Source organism: Rattus norvegicus, chromosome 7, assembly GCF_036323735.1.
Source record: "Rattus norvegicus strain BN/NHsdMcwi chromosome 7, GRCr8, whole genome shotgun sequence".
Taxonomy (NCBI): domain Eukaryota; kingdom Metazoa; phylum Chordata; class Mammalia; order Rodentia; family Muridae; genus Rattus; species Rattus norvegicus.
Genome location: NC_086025.1, coordinates 57,786,802 through 57,809,334, shown reverse-complemented (window position 1 = coordinate 57,809,334; position 22,533 = coordinate 57,786,802). Strand labels below are relative to the sequence as shown.

At 43.9% G+C, this 22,533-nt stretch overlaps 1 protein-coding gene and 1 long non-coding RNA gene across 3 annotated transcripts in view; both read left to right on the top strand.

Moving 5' to 3' along the window:
* LOC120093613 (uncharacterized) overlaps positions 1-10,617 on the top strand; it is a 28,796-nt gene extending 18,179 nt beyond the window's left edge. Inside the window, exon 2 of the long non-coding RNA XR_005486997.2 lies at positions 624-10,617. This is a non-coding gene — a long non-coding RNA (uncharacterized LOC120093613). The remainder of the gene's footprint in view (positions 1-623) is intronic.
* Hmga2 (high mobility group AT-hook 2) overlaps positions 1-22,533 on the top strand; it is a 121,846-nt gene that overhangs the window by 75,221 nt on the left and 24,092 nt on the right. The gene's annotated exons all lie outside the window — the stretch shown is intronic.

Genomic DNA, 22,533 nt, shown 5'->3' with positions numbered 1-22,533 from the left:
ATGAGAGTGTTGTGATGGCTGGGTGCATTAAAGATCAGGGATCTTGTCAACTTGAGTTTCTCTCGCAATCGCTGATGAACTAAAACACGCCAGAACCCAGGCAGTGTTAACTAGCACTTTCCTGTGAGGCTACTGAGGCAGGAGCAGGGTCTGAATGGGAAAGCAAGTGCCAGGACTCTGTTCTCAGGAAAAGAGAGATCCACATCCGGGAGTCCTGAGCCCTAGAGTTCTTATCCCAGTTACCGCTCGGCACTTAATAACCTCGGGGTGGGGATACTACCAAAACTAAAAGAAGAACCTCTGTATCTCTCCGTGGAAGCCCCCAGAAGTCTTTACTTTGGTGAGTTCTTTGTGAGTGACAGTAGTTTGGGAAGAAGGGCAGAAAATTAAAGTAGCAACTCAAGACAACGTTTAGGGAAATTGGTTATTAATAGGAATTTATTGGACACATTCTTATTTTCTGTCCCCTGCCCCCTCAGGATGTTACTAGGTAACTATCATGCTGTGGCCCAGTGGTTCTGGGACAGGGTAGGCATGGGATTAAACAGCTGCTCTGGATAGTAATAACGCAGTTCTTTCCAATACAATTTCCAATCTCGCTCCTATCTTTCCTATCTTTCTAGGTGGTATCAAGGTCTAAGCGCCATTTCAGCAGTCCAGTTAGCGCCTGCTACCCCGTTACCCAGTGTCTCGATTCTTAATGATCTTAAGCGAAACTGATGCTATGTCTACAGCCTGCAGATAGAGTGATTAAAGGAAGTGAAATGCTTTACTTTATAGAGGCGTTTTTAAAAAAGCCAGATTAAAACATGAGGTAAAATTTTGCCTAAAATTTGTTATAGTTTTAGAAGAACTTGCTCTATTTTTATAGTGAAATATGATGTAATATAAAAACACTGTTTGGGCTCGGAGAACCTAGCCTTCATACTGCTTCTGTGTAAGAATGTGTCCACCCTGGAGTTAACCTTGCTCCCAAGTGACCAGCACCACAGAGGGCTGTGCCCCCAAGTCAGCCTGTGGCATGGGCCGTCTCATAGACAGTGTTTCCTGTTCGGCTCTCTGTGTCTCATTCCTTTGAATGTCTTGGCCATGCATTTAAGTGCCTTTGGTCTTTACCGCCACTTTAAATTTTTGTTCTCATGGCTTACATATGGGATTTGTGCACAGCCTCCTCTCTTCTGGTTCTTGGTCTTCTAGTTGACTGTAAATACCCTGAGAAGCAGAGGTGAAGGTGCCACTTCCTCGTAGCATCTCTCTTGTCCCATAGGAGGCGCTCTCCTGTGCTGTGTACTTGTCTGCCCCTGTCTGAAAAGAACTCTTCATTTTAACCATCGTTATTTCAATAGGAGTTTATTCTGTTTTCCAAATAGCCAATTTACAAAGAACCGAACTTCTGAAACACAACACCTTACGTAGACTGAGGACTTCCTGCAACGAGATCCAACTCTAGCAGGAGGCTTTTGTTACAAACCTAATCTTGATATCCTGTGGCCCCACCTGAATGCCACTGTAATTGCCTTCAGAATGCACCCTGCCATCAGCTCTGAAAGCTGTCTTTCTAGACACATCCTTTCTAGGGCTCTGTAGCTTTCCAAACTCTTAGACCGAACGTCTAAGTCAGGGTGTTCTTCCTTCTTAACTGTTGATCTAATTTTGCAAAGTGAGTAAAGAGATTAACTTTAATGTGTTGGTCTACTACCCTTAATAATCATGTTGGTAACTAAATAATTTTAATTTCAAAATGTACATTCAAGCCTTCTGTTGGGTCTGCACATTAACCTCATACCTGTATAAGCCACAGTACTTTCAAAAGCGCACATCAAAGTAATTGTTTTGCCTGGCGCCTGTGCAAATTTCTGCTGGGACCTGCCCTATTTAATATAAATTATATTACCTGTGGCGTTTAAGAGGGTGTAAGGTATACTATGCCCCACAGGCAGGAAGTTTAAACTATGGGTTGATTTTTCCCCCCAATCTCAGATTTGTTCCTGTTATGCAGAATATTTAGCATCCCTGGTTTTCTGTTTAATCTTTCTACAGGCATCTTTTGAATTTTGCCTTCACAGGCAAGACAAATTCTAATTTTCTTATATCCTTTTAGGCTAAGAGTGACAAATTCTCATGTCAGGGATACACTTTAGAAGAGGAAGGAAGGGTCAAAGGGAAGGAGTGGGGGAAAGAGGGAAAGAGGGAAAGAAGGAAAGAGGGAGAGTGGTAAAGGTAATGACATAAAACCAGGGCTCTCTGACCAAATTAACCAAAGCATTGTGCTTCTAGCATGACGTCATGCCTCTGCTCTGTCCACACTTGACATCATACCCAAAGTACAGCATCTATAAGCAGAAACCCAGAGACAGAATCGTGTGCAAATCTATTCAACACAGTCCAAGACATTAGCCTCCAAATCTGTGTCAGACCACGTGATCACTCAGCATTGGGGTGGAAAGCTGCAGACCTTCACAGGAGTCCGCACTTCCCAGACTCACTGTGTTACTCATCTATAGCCCATGGAGGTCCTTTGGTTGGAGACTGTACACGTTGTGTTTTGGGCATTGAACTTAAAGACTATCCACTTTTAGTAGGACAGAGAAAAGGGTAAATTAAGGTAGCAGCAGAGAGTAGAGGATATTTGAACATGGGTAGAAAGGAAAGTGAGAACAGGAAATGGAAAGAAGTCATGGGAGGAGGCTAGGGAGGCTACTTAATAAAGAAGCATGCCTCACCCAGGCTCCTTGGTGTCAGGATGGTCCCATTTACCACAGTTCTGCCTCATTGAAGACAAAGGCTATGTAACCACTGTTCTACGGTTGACTAAACTGAGAAGCTCAAATTCAATGCTCCAGTTTCTGAAATACGGACTGAGCGTAGTGATGACTAGTCACTGAATGCCAGTAGCAGGGGGAACTGTTTGATAATTTTCTGTAGACCCCTCTTCTTTTGCTTAGTAGAGCCCCTACAGGCTCTGCAGCAAGGGCCAGAGTAGTAGGAGGACAAGAAACAGTGGGAAGTCCTGACAAGTAACTCAGGCATTTCATTCTTTTTAGTAGTGTGCGCTAAAATACAAAATGGGTTTTGGTATAACTTTCCTTACATGTGCATGAAGCAGTTCCATTGTGTTCAACCCCCACCCCCACAAACCCTTCATTTTAGAACAACACTCTGTATATCCAAAGCACTTGGGATATTTAGTAATTATAGTATTTAAGGCCAACTTAAAAAGTTACTGAAAATGTCTCCGGGCCCCATGGTTGGATGCAGGGAAGATCCCAGTCTTGTCACAGAAAGTAGATACTCGAAAGTTAGACTAACAAATGCACACCTCTACGCTTGGCATTAAAGTTAGTTTTCAGATTAAAGGATGAATTAATAATTGGGCTGGTTGTTCAGAGAATCGGGCTCCTAAAAACCTTTACACACTTCCCTGCTTCCCCGGAAGCAGGTGATAGAGCAGTTAGCTCCCACATCCTCGTCAGAGCTTCTCTGCTGGCGCACCGCTTGGCAGAGCGCCAAGGCAAGCTGTGCAGTGACAACAAGATTAGAATGCAGGAAGCAGGCTGGGTCACAGTCACTAAGCTCTGTGCCTGTTTCTCCTATTGTCTTATCCTGGTCAATCCCATGCTAAATACTGACAGCTAACACCAGCTACCCACAAAGCCAAGACTCCAAAGAGCACTGGTTCATTTGAATTTCCATCAATAACAAATGGAACTCCTTTTAGCCTCTCATCTTACCTGGTCACCCTTGTCACATTTGAGAGGGTGGAGTCTATTACATTATAAAGAATCCCCACATTTCTCCTGACACACAGACCCAGGGCATTTTTTGGAGGAAATAGTGACACACAGAATGGTAAAGTTTCTGTGTCGCCGAATATCCAAGATTTGGGATTCACTACGTATAGCTGTATGCTTATTAACAATTTCATGCTTGAAATTACTTTATGATCGTGACCAAAGAGGAATGAGGCAACTGCAGGGGTATCCTGTTATGAAAGACTAATTTCTATGAGCTGCAGCACACACGTGCACACACATATATAGACACCCATGTATACATGCACACACATATATACATGTATATATACACACCTGTGCAATGCACATATATGTATATATGCACAGATACACAACACAACACATGTGTACATTTGTAACTATACAAATATACATATTGTGTATATGATCGCATATATATGCACACACTATATACACATATGCGTATGAATATGCGCATTTGGAAGCCCTGTGTGTAGGATTACAGTGGTGATGCTTGGACACTGCCTATGCTTTCTTCTCTGTAGCCTTTCTGATCTCTGTGAAATCCTCAAACACCCCACAGTTGTGTTCCCCACCACCCTCCACAGAATGATCCTGAAGGCAAACAATAGGTATTTAAATTATTTTTATTTGTGTCCGTAAGCTAAATTAATTTTTAAAAATTAATGTTAAAGTGAAATCGGCATGTCTCTATAGTCAGGAATTAGCCTCCCTCAAAGTACACTAATGTAAAACTTTTCAACACAGCAAAAATAGACCCGACCCTGTGACCTCATCTGTGTTAAATTTGAATAAATGAATGAATAAGCAAATGAAGGAAAGAATGTTTTCTGGACACCGAGTAGGTTTCAACAAAGAACAGAGCTTTCAGACATTGTTCTCCGTGTGTCCAAAATGAGTCTCACTGGCGTGTGTGCAGGATGACGTCAGTGGCCGGGATACAGGGTTCGTCTGTTGTTCTGTTCCTCGGGATTGTTCATTGTGTTTATCAGTTCTTCCGCCACCCGAGGAAGCAATCTCTAGAATTACAGTCATTCACATGGATGTTAAAAGAACGAGCCAAGGTAGCACGGTTGACAGGCAGCCAGCCCTCACAGTGAGTTTGGCAGACCAGGCTAAAATTCCGAGGGGTGGAGGGTGTCTTGGGTTTGAAATCAATTCAAGGACTTCAATTTGGACCTGAGCTCTGTTGGTTTTTTGCTAGATGGCTCCTTAGCTTTACTGGATCACAGCTTTCACAAGACTGAAGTGTAGATTGTCATAGGATATTGTCCGCTATATAGTGGGACACAGTGGGCCAATACAGTATTTTAAATGGGAACATTATTAAAACTACATAAATACCAAGTTTTTAAAAAATTAACTCTTCTGGAAGTACAAAAAAAAAAGTGCTCAGTTAGCCTTTAAATGGTTTAATGCATTCTGACCATTCTCCAATTCTTCCATTTGAATAAAAATCTGTATAGTGTGAAAATATCTTTGGAATTATACCAGACTTTCTTTGTTAGTGTTACAGAGCGAGTGTGCGTGTCCATGCGTGCGTGCCTGTACACATATGAGTCAAGGGTTAACCGAAGGTATTTCCCCACACATTGTCCACCCTGTGTTTTGTGACAGTCTCGTAGTCAGACCTGAGCTTGCTGATTCGGTTATGATGGTAGCCCATGAAACCCTCTTGCCAGCGATCCTCCTGCTTCTGCTTCCCCATTGCTAAGATTACAAGCATGCACCTCTATTGTTGCGGATTATTTACCAGAGAATTGCTCAAGCTCAGACTTGAGTTTAAGCCAATAGAAAGGCTTTATGAGCCAGCCAGCGGCTACACTGGGTGTTTGGGATCACAGTGTAGCCCGGAACCTTCTTAGGGCATGGTTTAAGCATGTAAACCATGTTCTGGGTTGACAAACTTCAATGAACAAGAACAGTTAGCCAGAAGTGGAGCTACAGAAGCTAAAAGTTAAGGTTAGTGCATCTTGAGACTTTCCTGGAACTATATGGATTTTGGTAGCTGGGGTCTTTGTTTTAGTTTTGGCAGGGGTGCTGTCTGTCTACCAGCTGATTCTCACAGCCTGAATGGTACTTCTACCATGGAACAGTGCAAAGGTCTCAGAGACTACTCAGGTCTAAGGCCTGTTATGGTATACCCAGCTTTATGCGGTGCTTGGGGTCAAACTCAGCTCCTCATGATTGCATGGGAGGAACGTTACCGACGGAGACCGCTCTCCGCTAGATGTGCTTACAGCTCTCGTCACTATTGTGATCACAACTCCCATTTTCTGTGTGGCCCCATCAAACCTTTCTCCAGTTGCTCCTTTCCCTCATCATCTGCTGGTTTGGGGTGGTGCTATGCCAAGGAAGATTTTCTCTTCTTCCTTCTCTTGTCCATTTCTGTATTATACTCTACGTTTAGGGCATCTCCACTTTTCCTCTCTTCTGGGTCAGCCATCTTGACTTGCACAGGAAGAAGATTCCATAGCGTTTGGTCCTCAGCTACTAACTCCAGAACCAGTAAGCCTTCTGTAAGGAAGCTTCCCTTCGTGCTGTGGCCGCTGAAGCCTATTTCCTATGCCTCTTTCTTCAGAGCAGCTTTCAAAACAGCTGGTTACCATCCCCTAGGTTAATCCTTCCTAGACAGTACTTCAAAAACATTATATCATTTTCCAGTCTTTTTTTGTCCGGCATGAGTTATAGAACTTCCTTTAGCTTTTTCTCACAAGGCGTATTATCCAGCCCTTTAATAAGCAGCGTGGTATAATTGAAAGAATATGGGCTTCAGAGTCAGACCTGAGTCTGAATCAGAGTCATGTTACTCACTGGCTGCTTGACCCCAGTCAGAGCTCCTAACTTCCCTGAACGCAGTTTCCTTGTCTGTTAGGTGGGACTTGATGAGAGAGAACTATCTTACAGAGGCCGCGACAGAAGGTCTGATGCAGCATGGTCTCCATGTTGTGATGGATGTTGGTTCCCTTCCTTCCCCCTCCTCTCTTTGCTCCTCCACCACATTGGGTCAGTTTCCTACATTACAAGCCTAGATCTGAATAAACTCTTGAAACTTTGAAATAATTCTGTCTTATCACTTCTGAGATGCCCCCCCTTAATTATTTTTTGTTGTTTTTAACATTTTCATATCACTTCCATACCTTCTACAAACACACACACACACACACACACACACACGTACATGTGCATAAGCGCACATGCATACACATCCGCCTGCACATGTGAGTGTGTGTGTGTGGGCACACACACATGTGAGTGTGTGTGTGTGTTCCTCCTAGCAACCAGCTCTGAAGAGAGATCATGCAAGAGGAGAAATATTCAAGGTAGTCCCTTAACTGGTATTGGCAGAGTTAAGATCATTCCCATCTCATGTTCACCTTAAGGAATTTCTAAAGTTAGTTCTTTCTTTGTGGTCTTTTTCAGCATTAGGGACCCATTAGATGTCATTCAGAGATCATTCCAGGCTAAGTTATTCATTCTCAGTCACACGGCCATCTTAGGTGGCACCCTTTGTGCAGAGCTGCCAAAGGCACCCACAGAGGTAGAACTGTGCCTGGGAAGACAGCTTAGAGCACTGAGGCTGGCCGAGGAGTCAGGTGCTTCTAGGCCTGTGGTAGCTAACCACAGTGTTGGCTCTGGCAGGACTTCATTTCATAAATAAGACGCTCAAAACACGCCTGCTGCCCTTGCCTCTTCTGTGCCCTCTGACGCCAACCAGCCATTCCTCCTTCCCCGTCCCCTAGAACTGTTCCCCGCCACACACACACACACACACACACACACACACCGTGTTAATAGCACTGCATCCCTCACTCAAGGTAGCTCCAATTCTACCACACCTGGCTACTTCTTTGTGTGGCTTTTGATGCCTGCCGTGATGTGCACAGTTTGAGGGGTTCCCCTTTCTTTGTGTCTACACATTGTGCAACTGGAGATTCCATAAAACAGCCTTTACGAAAGTCTGTTAACAGGGTCTTAACAAGTGGGGAACTGGCAAGAGCTTGTGTCAGCGTGGCTTATATTCCCCCTTTGCCACATGAATGAGTGTCTCAGCAGACTTCACTGGGGCAGTGGGCGGGAGGAGAACCACTGGATAACGAACAGAACACATGGGTGTTTTTTATGGGAAGAAAGAGTTCTGTATTTACAAGGACTCGGGGGCCATCTTCCTGAGCTACACTCCTGACACCTCCCTCCTCAGACAGAGGAGGACGGAGACTGAGTCACATTCTTCCGAGGTTGGTCAAATCAGTTGTGCTGGCTGAGGAAGCTGTAAGACTTGGCTGGCTGAGGCTCATTTCCCACAATGCATGGGCAATGCCTAAATTGGTCTCCGGCAGTTGGAAGACAGTTGGGAAGCAAAGGGATGAAAAGCAAAGAAAGGGGTGGGAAGGAGGAATTGGGAAATGTGAAGATGAGCCAAGGAAAACCTTCCTGACATCTTAACGTCCTACAGATGGGTCTTTTGATGGATATGCCATTAAACTTACCTTGTCTGGACTTTTCTTCCTTTATTTCTCTTGTGCCTGGTGAGGCCAGAGCGTCAACACATTTGTGCCTGGGAACACAATAATATAAAAACCATTGAGTTAAGTGAACAGTGAAGGCTAGTAAACAGTCGCTTAACTCCATCCTAAAGCATTTCTTTATGCTCTTAGAAATCGGTAGGCAGGGGCTGGGGATTTAGTTCAGCGGTAGAGCGCTTGCCTAGGAAGCGCAAGGCCCTGGGTTCGGTCCCCAGCTCCGGGAAAAAAAAGAACCAAAAAAAAAAAAATCATTAGACAGCATGTGATAGGAAGCACTCTCTTTGAATAGAGTCCCCTAGAAAATGTTCTTATTTATGACTTGTCCTTGAGTATGACAGTAGATGGATGGCTTTGAGGCTTTGATGCAGTTAATATCCAGAATAGTTCTTTGGCTATGGAAATTTAAAAAAAAAAAATCTGGAAGGGCCTGGTGTGGTGGTGCACGCCTTTAATTCCAGCACTCAGGAGGCAGAGGCAGGTGGATCTCTGGGAGTTTGAGATCAGCCTGAGGCTGTGTACAAAGATCCAATACCCCATCCCCACCTCACCCCCACCCCTGCCACCCATACACACCCACAAATTGAACTGGAAAAATAATGTAGAGAAAGAGCAAGGAAGTATTCATTGCTCTTTGTGAGGATGTGAGGAGGGGGTACAGAGGAGAAAGAAGAGTGGGGGTGGGGAGCTGCTGAAACTGACCCCAGAACTTGGGCACTAGGTCTTATAAGGCCGTGAGGAGGTAGCCCGCTGAGGCTATTGTGGGAGGAGAGATAATATCCAGTCCTGACATGTCTGTTGTAGATGGCAGTGAAATATCTACACTACATACTTTGTAGGCATAAAGAAATATGGGCCTGAAGAGAGGATGAAAGGTCAGGGCTAGCGATAGGAGTCTGGGACTCATCTATGATGGGTGCTAATTGAATCCATGCGGGTGCGCAGAGGGAATATCTAGAGGAGGAGGAGAGCAGGCAGCCCCTGGATGAGCCCTGGAGTACTAAGTAATACTGCAGAAAGGAAGAAGAGGAAGTGAGCAGACCCAGGCAGATGACCGTATCTGAGAAGGCGAAGCGCCATGGCCCCACCACTGAGGCCCTGAGAATGTTGCTTGCCCATTGCTGTGGTCCCTTAGAGTATGCCTGATGGCCTTCCTAAAAGCCAAGGGCAAAAACCAAGAACCTTGGTATTTTGTTTTTCAGACAGGCGAGGCGGGGGCCAGAATCTAGCTGGGTGCGTCATGTGACCTAGCGCAGTGCCTTAGCACTGGTTTAATGAATGGCTGAGTGAGGGAATGAGTGCATGCACGGAGCAGATGAGGTGGCACCAATCATGTTTGTGGTTTTATTTAATGAATGCGAAGATAAATACCTGCCTATAAACATCACCAAACGATCCAAAGTGTTTAAAAGACACAAAGGAGAAATGGAGTTGAGGAAAGCAGACGTGGCAGGGGAAGGAAAGAGAGGCGAGCACAAAGAGGAAACAGGGCCAAGGTTTCCCTAGCCTGTGCAGTCCCTGGATCCGCCATCTTAATATATGGATTGCCATTGGTTCGTTTAAGTATCTACCTGTTTCTTGTTCCTTCTTTCTCTGATGGGCTTTTAAGCTTCTTAGGGAAGACACAAATTACTTCTGAGTATCTCTGTAGACTGTAATGAGGCTACCCAAGCATTACCCTTCACTAAGTGACAAGCCGATGGAGAGGAATGTTTTCACTAATTACCAAAAGTGAATAATTACCCAGAAAATTAATCAGGGAGAACTTCCGTTTTGATAAAGAAAATGAAAGCACTCAATTTCCCGCCCTCCCAACTCAGAGACAAAGCTTTTAAATTGGGATTTTTCTAAGTAAATGATTTCCAAAGGAGGTATCGGGTGTGTTGCTTGTGGCAAATTCTTCTGAGTCAGCTCTGCAAAATGTCCTTTCTGATCATGGAAAACTGAAGGATCTGAAATATACATTGTTTCTCCTTCTCTCTTTGTGAGTGATCTAACAATAGCAGTCTTGAAGAACATCACTGTTCATTTAATTTTATGACCTGAGGATTAGTAAAGGAAAGGAAGCTTGGCTGGTGCAGTAAGAGGTGCATTAGGAAGACTCAAGAAGGGGCCTTTGGAGATCAGTAGTGTCCGGTTAGTAATTTTGAGCCTGGGAAACATTTCAATAATTTGTCTACAAGGTCTCTTTTATTCTGGACACCTGGACACTTGGAAAACTCACTCTCTCTCTCTCTCTCTGTCTCTCTCTCTCTCTCTCTCTCTCACACACACACACACACACACACACACACACACACACACACACACACACACAATATGCAATAGTGATGGAAATGTGGCCTCCAAACGTCTGAAATGTCACTTTCATCTACTTATACTTCAAAAATAAGTGAACACACTTTTCTCCAGCTTAATGAAAGAAAAAAATAATGTATCATCAATGATCATCAATGTGAAGATTGATGATTTCAAGAGGTCGAGAACTCTGAAAACCATCCTGGGGACGATGCCTGACAGTGCTCTACCAACGCAGTGCAGTGGGGGCAGAGGAGAGAGTTCCAGAGTGTCAACAGTGGGACCTATCAAACATACTAAGGCCACCTATTTGTTCCTCATACATAGTAAGTTCTACTTTTAAGAAGGCAGGCAGTGACACTACAGAAGAGGGAAGATTGCTTACACACACACACACACACACATATATATACATATTTACATACGTCTTTGTATAAATTAATATATTTATACATGTACACATATATGTATACTTTATATTTGTATATGTATTTATATGTATATAAAGACACAGTAGATGATAGATATGTGTGACTGTTATATATATAAATATTAAATACAATTTATTTATATATTATATTATCATTAATATACATTTAATTTCTGTGGGAGAGGAAGGGTACCACTGTGGTGGTAAATTTCCTAACAGAATGGAAAGGAGGCGGCAGAGCTAGTCTAACAGATTTTTTTTTTTTAAACTGGAAGGGACTGCTATCAGATAAAAGTATTTTTCAGACCTTGTAAACTTTGCAGCCATGTCCCTTTGGAAACTTTACACCACAGAGAGAGAGATGTAGTTAAGTCCCACAAACAGCAGACAGAAAACACTATAAAAATATAGACTGGTTTCCGGAACAGAACAATAGCCCATCTGTGTCACTCACACTGATAAACACATCAGGCAACCTGCGAGAACTCCACAGGAGCGGGAGTGGATGGTCTGGCTCCCGGGTGGATGGTGGGGAGGAAAGGCCAGCCATGCGTGAGCTCTGCACATGAAATAAAATAGAAGAAATGTAAGGTTTACCCAAAAAAGTTATTTCAAAGTGTAAACTAGTCATTCTCCATCATTTGTGTAAATCTACTAATTTTGTTAACCCTGGAAGATAAAATCATCATTAAAATTAGTGAGGAGTAAGAAGCCTGTGACCCTGGTGGAGTAGTGTACTCAGCACTCAGTACTCAGGAGGTGGTAGTATGCTCAGTACTCCAGAGGTGGTAGTATACTCAGTACTCAAGAGATGGTAGTATACTTGGTACTCAGGAGATGGAAGTGTATTCAGTACTCAAGCAGTAGTAGTGTGCTCAGTACTCCAGAGATGGAAGTGTACTTAATACTCAGGAGATGGAAGTGTATTCAGTACTCAAGCAGTGGTAGTGTGCTCAGTACTCCAGAGATGGAAGTGTACTTAATACTCAGTACTCAAGTGATGGTAATACATGTGGTATTCAGGAGATGGAAGTGTACCCAGTACTCAAGCAGTGGTAGTACACTCAATATTCACAAGGTGGTAGTGTGCTTAGTACCCAGTACTCAGGAGATAGAGGCAAGAGGGTCAAAGGCTAAAGATCCCATCATCTTCTGCTACAAAGGGAGTTCAAGGCCAGACTGGGCTAGAGACCCTGTCTCAAAATGAAATGAAAGAAAGTCATTATTCCTTTGCTAACACTAAAACACAAGTCAGAGAATGATGTTAATGACAAAAGAGCTACCTTAATTATTAATAGTAATAATAATAAATAAAAATGCCGCTGCCTCAGTAGAGGATTTTCAGATGTGCCGTTTATCTGCGGGTGAATGGACATCGATTGTCACACTCTCCACTGTCGGAAAAGAATTCAGAATGGCTTACAGAACACACCACGGACCGGGCATTCAGTGTTTAAAGACGGAGCTGTTGTCCCTGGCATTTGGTAATTTGTTGGATTTCTCAGGCAGGAAGTTAAACCTCTTGAATGCTCATATTTGGCAGAAAATAATTTCATTTATGACTCAACACATTTCCAGCAGTCACATTTCAGTAGAGCTCCGGGTGGTTACTAATTTGAGTTTTACATAGTTAACACCCTTCAGGAGACAAAAGTCACCTTTTAAACTTTCTTTGTGAAAGTAGCTATTAAGAGAGAGATGAATCCTGGTCAGTGTGGACAGACAGTTGACTCCTGATGCAACTGTGTACAGGAAACCTGTGCCTCTAGGTAGTAATATGGCTTCAGATGAAATCCATACACTTGAACAAAATATTTCCTGGGTTCCCAAGTTTAGAGACTGGGAATCTGGGGATACACCAAGTCCTCAAAAATATCAAAGGCATAGTAAAATATAATAGAAGGCTCTTGAGAAAAGAGGAAGGGCGGGCAGGAGAAGTTGGAAAGGCATTGCCTAAGATGTGCATTTCCATCGAGCTCATGCAAGCATGGCTTTGGGAAATGGATTCCCATGGTCCTTCATCTCCCCGATTGGAAGTTGAGGTTAAGCTGTATCCCCACTAGCTGGCAGAAAGGTAGCATGCTCCTCTGGTTGATACACTGGCAAACTTGGACCCAGTCTAGGAAAAGACAATCAGTAAACAAACAAACAAACAAATGTATGGTCATTCATAAAGAGGGTTCCCAAGACCTACCTACAAGAGAACAATCACATGGTGTCTTCTTCATATCACCCTCCCGTATTTCTGTCTTCTCCCACATGATCTCCCCTTCTAATCTCAGAAGGAGATGATTAGATAGGTAGGATGATTAGATGAAAGACAGATAGGTAGGTAAGTGGACAGACAGATAGATGTTAGATGATCAGTGACAGATAAATGATAGATCTGTGAGAGATAGATAGATAGATAAATATAAAGATGTTAGATGATAGGTAATAGATAAATGATAGATCTGTGAGAGATAGCAGACAGATAGCTGGATTGATAGACAGATGTTAGATGGTAGGTGATAGGTAAGTGATATATAGGTGATAGATGTGATATTTGTAAGTTTAACACTTTTTAACTCAATGATGGTCAGTCTCATCCATTTTCCTACACAGTTCTATTCTTTACAGCTGAGCCAAGTTCCATGTTCCTCAATGCACCACCACCCTCTTTGTGTGCGTGCGTGCGTGCGTGCGTGCGTGCGTGTGAGTGTGTGAGGGAGGGAGGGAGGGAGAGAAAGACAGACAGAGACAGAGAATGAGGACGAGGAAGATCCAATCGTCTGTTGATGTTCATCTCAGCTGGTTACAGGTTTTCTCCTCAGTAAACACGCATGCATCCACGCGGTGTCCTGCCTTGCACTCCTTGGGTATTTCTTCGGGTATTTCCCAGGAGGGGCAGGCTGCATCGTAGGCTAGCTGCGGCTTTTCAGGTGACTACTGCCTTTTTTACTTCCACTGTGGCTGCCTTACACACTCAGACATGAGATTTTAAGTGAACCAGCTTCAAATGAAGGCATGAAAATACGGGGTTTTTTCCTTTTTCAGTTTCTTAACCTTCCTTTACCTAATTTCACTGTGTTTGGAGAGAGCCTCAAACTTCTTCTATGTACTCGTTTATGGGGTACCAATTATATCTAGGACAGGCACTCAGAAAATTTCTAACCCTGGGGCTATAATTAGTTGTCTCTTTAGTTACCACGCCTACTACAACACCACACAGGCACATGCACGCCGCACACGCATGTACACACGTACGCACAGGGTGGGGGGGAGACTTCTGAATCCTTTCAGATGGTAATCTGAGGCTTTGGAATGGAAGAGAATGCTGGGTGGCTCAGGGTGGACTTCCCTCTGCCTTCCCTCCCTCCAGACTTCACATGTAAAAGTCGTACATAGATTTTTCACCCCTACAAGTCTCTCCCCACTTTCTGCTTTCCTCTTTTCCAGCTTTCTCCGGGTCTCGGGGCACACGACTCTCCTCCACTCCATGCCCCCTTCTCCCCAATCCTGTCATATTTCTAGAGGGGCCCTGGTAATAAATATATCAGAGAAGAGAGAAACCATGTGTTTTGAGGTAAAACTTTAACAGAAGAAAGAATGCTGTTTATCTTTGGTCTTTGAGAAGGCCCAGGAGCGTCCAGGAAGACCCTCCTTGAAAGTTTCCACCCACTGTCTTTTATTAAACCCTGGTCTTCCCAGGATGTCAAAGCCCAAAGGTGAACTTTAAAAATCCTGTGTAGAAACTTTTAACTCTTTTAATTAATTACGTTTCTGCTCAAAGGTATATTTTCCAGCAGTTTCTGATAGAAATGCATTGTGTTCTAAGTGGTAAGCCTTTGTCCCCTTGTCTCAGAGTCTAACCATCACCAGGTTATACCTTGTACTTACGTTAAAAATACATCTACACAGTTGAGAAACACTCATGAGCAAATCAGCACTGGGACTGTATCTGTTCCTGTCAGGATGTGGTTATCCCTGAGCAAGAGGAAATGCCCTATTGGTTTATGAACTATACTTGAGGAAAACACACAGAAGACCCCTAAGATATTCATTTCCAAGTCTTTGGGAGAGTTACCCCAGCCCCATCTCACCTATGTGGCCAAGACCAAGATGACTCTGGACACCAGAGTTCCCACTCTTGCACCTATGTCATTCCACTCCGGGAACACTGTCCTTATCTGCATTTTGTGTCTGAGCTTCAAACACAGTAGGCACTTAGTGATTGCTCCCTGAATGAAGGCCAATCCTAGGCTGACGCACCGTTCTTGACTCCTATGGAGTGAAGGGAAGTTAAATGCAGAGCCTAGGCATTTTCAGCTCTGTGCACCAGGAGGTGGATGTGCCTGTCACCACATAGGTTCTTGCAAGGCGGAAGTAAGAAGTGAGAGGGGATGAAACAGAGCTATTGACTGAAGGCCCACAAAGCTGTTTTTAGAAAGACAGCTTCTGTTGTACTGGGGGACACTTCCTTAGAGAAGGGAGATATTAGGCATCCTCTTTCCATTAAGTCTATTTTGGGAAGAAATTACAGAGGATAATATATTACCCAGGGATCTCTGAGCAGCACAGCCTCTATTCTCATTAAGCACTTGCTCGGCTCAAAATAATTACTCCATTCTCAGGAATGCTAACCCAGGACCATCAGTGTCTCCACTAAATCACGCAGTTTATTAAGGAAGTGCTGATTTTTTTTTAAGTGTTAATCCCAGCACCCCTCCCCTTCCCCAGAAGCCCTAAGCGAGAGGGAACGACTGGGCAGCCTGCAGCCCCGCATTTGTTTTCTGAGCAGCATGGGGCTTCCTACTGGGGTTGAAGATTTATCTGCATTTGGCAACTACTCCAGTTACTGCGGACAAGGAGTTTACTTCTCAATAGCTTTACAAATTATGTGTTTAACTTTGTAGAATCAATTCCTGGGAGGTAGGGAGAGGAGTGGAGAGCAAAGCTCACTCTGGGGATTTAAAGTCACAGCACCCGTTTCCCTCTGTGAGCCACAAGGTGAACTTTTTTCTTTCTTTCTTTCTTTCTTTCTTTCTTTCTTTCTTTCTTTCTTTCTTTCTTCCTTCCTTCCTTCCTTCCTTCCTTTCTTTCTTTCTTTCTTTTTCCCCACCTGCTCACAGTTGGCACGTTCTCTACGGGCATTGACTTAAACATTAAAAGATGGTGACTGAAATGTTCAGTAGTAAGCGTTCATTTAATCATTAAACCAGCACCATTTTTCTCTTGCCCTTTAAACCCACCTTCAATCAGCTCGGATTCTGGTTTACAGTCTTATTAACTACAAAGATCACAAAGGAAGTGTTCTTGGGGGATCACCAGCCACAGCCAGGAGCTCTGAAACAGCCCCATTGTCACAGTCAAACTCCCTTCAGGCAGCCCTTGACAGTGGCTTGGAGGGAGCTAGGGGGATAAGAAAAATGCACCCAGCAATTCGAGAAAGAAAACAAAGGTCTTCTTACATCCAGCCTCTGGCCACTGTTAACTGTGTTAGCATTGCTGCTGGACTGTAGTGTGAGCAAGGTGGATCACTGGGGTTCCTTTCTGTAAAGTCAGGAGGAAATGCACTGCTTTGCGGCTCTTTCAGAACTTTTGAGTTCTATCACTAATTTTAAAAGAAAAAAATAGCACAGGTTTGGAACCAACCTTTGATCCAGACCTAAAAAAAAAACAAATTACTTTTTACAAATGGCTTCTTCTTCCCTCACTTCAGAATGACCACCATACTTAGAGGAACTGAATTGGTTTCCCTTGTGTGTGAGAAACACAAGATGGTTTCTCAAAATGTCCTCCGGTGCGGTACCATCTAAGCCCTGTGAAAGGAATCATGACCCTGTATGGACTGTGGGGTGTTCCCTAAACAGCCTGTATGCCTTTTGGGTCCTTCTGCTGTTCAGTTCTGCTGCCCAATACATAAAGCACACTGAAAAGAACCAGCCCTTTGAAGTGACCTGGTAATTAAGGAACAAAAATCTGCGCTTTGCAGAATTGGAGAGTGATCTCCATTCGAACGGGAGAAGTGAAAGCCAGAGAACTTAAGAGATTTGCTTAATGCGTCAGAGAGACTTTGGAACAGAAAATGGGTTAGAAGCTGGGATTTTTCCTTGTGATGTGGGTTTTTCAAAGTCTTTACTAGATTAGTGCAAGTGTCTTCTGATTCTCCACTTAGAAGCTAGAACTCATTGGATGTCATTCATTAATATCCTCTTCCTCCATCCCTTCCTTCCTCACTGACAGGACCCAGTCACAGACATTCTGACCTTCAAACCAAACAACCTAACCCCTCATTTACTTTAAGCTTTTGCATTTTCTAAATTTTTAAAAATTTAAACTTGGACCGTGTACAACAAACTTGCAGAATCTAAAACAAAACATCCAGGGAATGATCCTAGTTTTTGTATAGTCTTGAACACTGAGCCTACAAGGGCTTCCACTTCTTTGCTCTTGGAGTCATTTCCTATGTCAACCTTAGGAGGAGGGGGCTGTGAGCAACTCTGACCAGGCTACCTCAGGTCCCCATCTCCCTTGTGGCAGTGGGGAGGTGGTGCCCTCAACACATCTGCTATGGAAAGCAAGGATTGCTTTCCTTTTGGAGCTCACCCCCGACCCCCACCACCACATCTTCACATCTGAAGACAAATGGAAGACATTGCTAATTGCTTTGAATTAAAAAGATTTTTCATGCTGTGCATTTTGGTCATATTCTTTTCCTTCTCCCAACCCCTCCCAGATCCTAGGAAGATGTTGCTAACTTTAAAGACTCACCTTGGTTTGATTTTCTTTTCTTTCCTTTTTCTTTCGTTCTTTCTTTTTCTTTTGTAAAAACAAAATCTATTTCAATTAGATCTTTCTAAAAGGATGTATATTGAAGTAGCTAATCCACACTGGGAAATAAATCTTCAAGGTATTTCAAGCCATTTCTGTCAAGCACTCTGAGGAATGCCTGCTTCTAGTCCATTTTATACAAAACTCAGTTGAAAGTTGACTTGGAGGAGACTATTCAATCAAGTCACTGAGCCGCTGGCTAAACTGGCTGGCTGCCCTTGCCTCAGTAAGTCGCTGATCCATTAAATGAACTTTGGTGAAGTGTCGGGACGTAGCATGCACCAAAGTGTAAGGTGTTTGGGTAGGAAACAGAAATTGTTCTATGGTCCATAGGTGAAAGAAAATCTCGAAAGATGGACGGGGGTGACAGTTCAGAGAAGCTAAACCGGCAGAGGCCATTTTCGGAGCCCACGGTATTGTGTATGAGTCCTGACATAGTTGGATGCTTCTAAGAAAGAGGTGCCTCCAGGAGCTCCTTTGTTCTCTGATGTATGTCTTATGTCTGCACAGATGTGTCTTTCCTGTGGCTGGACAGTAGGAAGTAATCTATCTTCACTCTTCCTTGGTTTGTAAATAAATCTCTGAAAGGGGTCTACTGACCTCTAGACAGGGTTCTCCGGTTTGCTCCTCCTCACTCCTGGAGTTAAGTCAAAGGACATGGCCAACACCACCACCCCAGTCCTTCTGGGACTGTCTACAAAAGACTGAAAAATGTGCCCACACCTGCCCTTCTGCAGGCCTGGCTCACTTCCAACTCTAATGGGTGCAGAGGAGAGAGCTTGGAGGAGCCAGCGCTCGTATAAGCTCTCTCTGCTTTTGCCTGCTGAAATTACACAGTCCGTGACACTCAGCCTGAAGAGGTACCCTGACTGTCTCTCCTCCTGCCAGCCCCTTTGCAGACTCTGTGCCTCCGAAATAACTAAATAGCCTATTTCCTCCTCTCAAAGAATGAAAAGCGGAAATGCAAGTTTCCTATGCAAGCCCCAAGTATTAGGTAATATTTCCTTGATATATTGTTCCTAACCTTTGGGAAAAATCAATAACAGAAACTGACTTTGGGAAAGGAAAAGGCGACCAAAGTTCTATATGTGAAATAATCAATATCTTTTTTTTTCTAACGGCATAAATCTTATGTATCACCTTGAATTTTGAAACTTGGGAAGGGCAAGAAAGGTGACATTGAACAAGGCATCACTATTTGTTTAAGGCTTTGAGAAAAGGAAGGTTTACTGGCGAGCTTTGCTGTTAACTGGGTGTTTTGATACCTAGCATCCTCGTGCAGAGTTAGCATGAGGCCCCTGAGATGGTGGGTCTGAGCTGCGCTGGAGGGAGAGACATCGGTCTTCTTCATTCACTTGTGCGGCAGCCCCAAATTTTCAAGCTTGCTTTTTGTTCAGCATCAAACAAAAATGCTTTTGTTTTTTGTTTTGTTGTTGTTGTGGTGGTGGTTTTTTGTTTGTTTGTTTGTTTGTTTTGTTTTGTTTTTATACTGGATTTTCCTTCTTTTAGACCCACATGTTCCCTGAAAGGGGCAAGAGGCACTGGGCTCTTCAATTTAGTCTTTGCAACGTTACTTTCTTGCCCATGGTCCTTCTGCATGCCATTGCGCTGGATAGGAAAACATGATTTTGTTCTTTTTTTTTTTTTTTATCTCTTCCTTTGAAGGAAAAAAAAATTAAGAGGTCTAAATACCATTCACATCTTGGAATTTCCTTCTTTTTTTCCTCCTAAACCACTGTCTCACAACGATATAAAGCGATCCAATGTTGAAAGAGTTTCACTCCTATAAAGACCTTTTATATGATTATAACTCTCCTGTTTATCAAGGGCTACAAGAACGGGAGCCAGGAGCCAACAGAGTTTACAGCTATGCGTCTATGAATATACGTGTTTGTGGGTGGGGAGGTCTACATATCTTTCCCAGTGTGTCCAAACACTCACATCATCTTTAGCATACAAATTGCCAATGAAACATCTATAGGTGTTTTTTTTTCCCCTCTACAGTTTTGAACATGGGATCTATTAGCTGATGGGGGAACACTGACACCATCAATAGCAAACTGAAATACATAACAAATCCAAGACACTGTGGTTTGTCTGAGTCCCTGGCTCTTGGATTAGCTAGTTAAATATTGTGTCGTTTAATTAGTCTCACTTTTCAACTATTTCTTGGCTTTGGGCGTCCAGGTTCTCAAGTGAAAGGAACAGCCTAGGGCCCATGAAGTAGAACAATCATGGCTGCAACCGAGAAATGGAAAGAGGGGTCCTCCTGTTCTCTCCCCTCCCTTTTCCTTCAGCCAAGGACCCTAGCCCATAGAACGGCACCACCAGCTTTCAGAGTGCTCTTCCTCCTCATGAAAGGTCTTGAGAGATGCCCTTACAGAGACCTAGAAGTATATTTCCCTGGTGATGGTCACTCCAGTCCAGCTGACCCTGCAGATCAACCATCACATCCCACACTTCCGCTTCTTTTCCTAACATTCTTTCTGACAGTATTGTTAATCCTGAATGGTTTCTAAGTATCTGTCAGCTGCTCAAATTCTTCACACATGGTTTACAAAATTACCTATGTATTCACGCCACCCCTTCAGAGAGAAGAGAATCCTCACCGCTCCTAAAATAAAGCCACCTAAAGAGAATGTGGCATGAGCGTTTTAACAAAAGTGAGCATTCTGGGAGAGCTACTGCTCCACACAGCCCAGTAAACGGGGCACAGCTTCTCACAGTGGCGGCTTTCTGAGCATTCATAAATTATAGAGAGGGTTAAACTAGCATTGTAGGAGTCCCGTGTCCTGTACTCATTTTTCTCGGTATCATAGCAATGCCCACATTGTTTAATAGAGTTAGCATCATTTTATACTTTGTTTTTGCTTCTCATTAGAGAACTACTGGAGTTCATGCCACGTTTGTTCTGTGCAGCCCACTGGCATGTTGGCATTCTATGTTTTACTGTCTAATATGTGGTGGCCATACCCGGAGAATGCAAAGCTTGCCTTCAGAAGACCCCTGGCCCCCTGAAGTTTTACCATGCTTTGTCATGGCCCTGTTTTTCCCAGTGCCATAGAGAGCTTTTTTGCTGACATGTAACCTTCTTCATATAACTGGAGGTTTGCAAGTCGACTGTGATCTACGTATAGGTTGAAGGACTGGAACTGAAAGTCCCCTACCTGGCAGCCTGGCAGTTGTCACACTTGACTTCTTGCATTCTCTTAGCTGACCTGGAATGAGCCTGAGAAGCCATACGGTTTTCAGGAGACAGACTCAGCCACTCAGAGGTAACTAAGCAGCCGTTCTCTGAAGGACTTAAGGGCACTGCAGAGCAGACGGAAAAGAGCTGTCTCTTACAGGAAGCCCAGCAGAAAGTAACCCCGCCAAGCCAGCAGAGGTGTCAGCTCCCCTAGAGTTGGAGTTAGAGGCATTAGTGAGCTGCCCTGGTGTGGGTACTGGGAACCGAACCCAGACCCTCTGCGGGAGCGGTAGGTGCCCTTAATAGCTGAGCCATCTCTCCAGCAAGAAATTTAATAACATGCATGCTTCTTTCTAAAGAAATCCCCTATAGTGGTACATTTTGAAGACCGCCTCTCTTTCCTAGACACCCCCGTCCCGAGTGTTACAGGTAGGAGAACAGGAAAGACTTGAAGCTGAGCCTTGCAGGCAGGCGCTGGGTGCTTCGGGGGGGCTACATTCTTGCAGTATCATGTTATAGCAGTACTAGGAAAAAGCTTCAGGGAATTTTCATTGATGCCTAATGCATACTACTTCAGTGTTTACTGACTAGATCCATTGATAAACAGAACCCATAGGTCAAATGTAGTTTGTGAGCCACTGTTAACCAGCAGGTTTACTATTAAGTACTGATTCCTCTGAATACTGTGAATGCGCTCTCTCTCTCTCTCTCTCTCTCTCTCTCTCTCTCTCTCTCTCTCTCTCTCTCTGTGTGTGTGTGTGTGTGTGTGTGAGAGAGAGAGAGAGAGAGAGAGAGAGAGAGAGAGAGAGAGACTTCATTCATTATTCCCCTTTCCTTAAGATTAATTGGGGAGGGCAGCTCTGTCCACTAATTGGGTGCTTTAAATAACCAGGTTAGTGCTGAATGAAGGAAGTGAGTCTAGATAATATCTCTGAACTGTGCGCCTCTGAACTTTGCATCACACAATACAAGGGGAACTTCCATAGTCCTGGGGGGGGGGGGTGCCAAACAAAACACATGAAACACTCTGTTTTGGTGGCCATGAATATTCCTGGAAGGCTGAAAACCAGAATCCTAAAGGCCGCAACAATGACAAGGCTCCAGTGGCTAACCTTAAATGGGAGGACTGTGTGCACTCTAAGTGCGTCCTGCAGAGCCCTGGGATCACTCCCAAGGGTGCCACCAAGGTCTTTGATACTGAACAATGAAATCATAAACACTGTTGCTACCCGCCCCCTGCCGCTGCTGCTACCCGCACCGCCCCTGCAGCAGCCACCCGCCCTAGTGCTATTAAGTGGTGTTTATTACATTCCTACCGCCCGCAGTTGCACTGTGCACTTTAGTGACTTCCAATTTAGTTACCCCCAACAAGCCAGCGAGGCATCCACATTACACCGATGAGGAAAGCGACATTTAAGTTCCTTAAGGAGCCGTACATACTCCTTGTGCAGAGTGAGTCCCAGACCCCACCTCTGGTCTTTTCTTATTCCGAAACTGCATCTTATA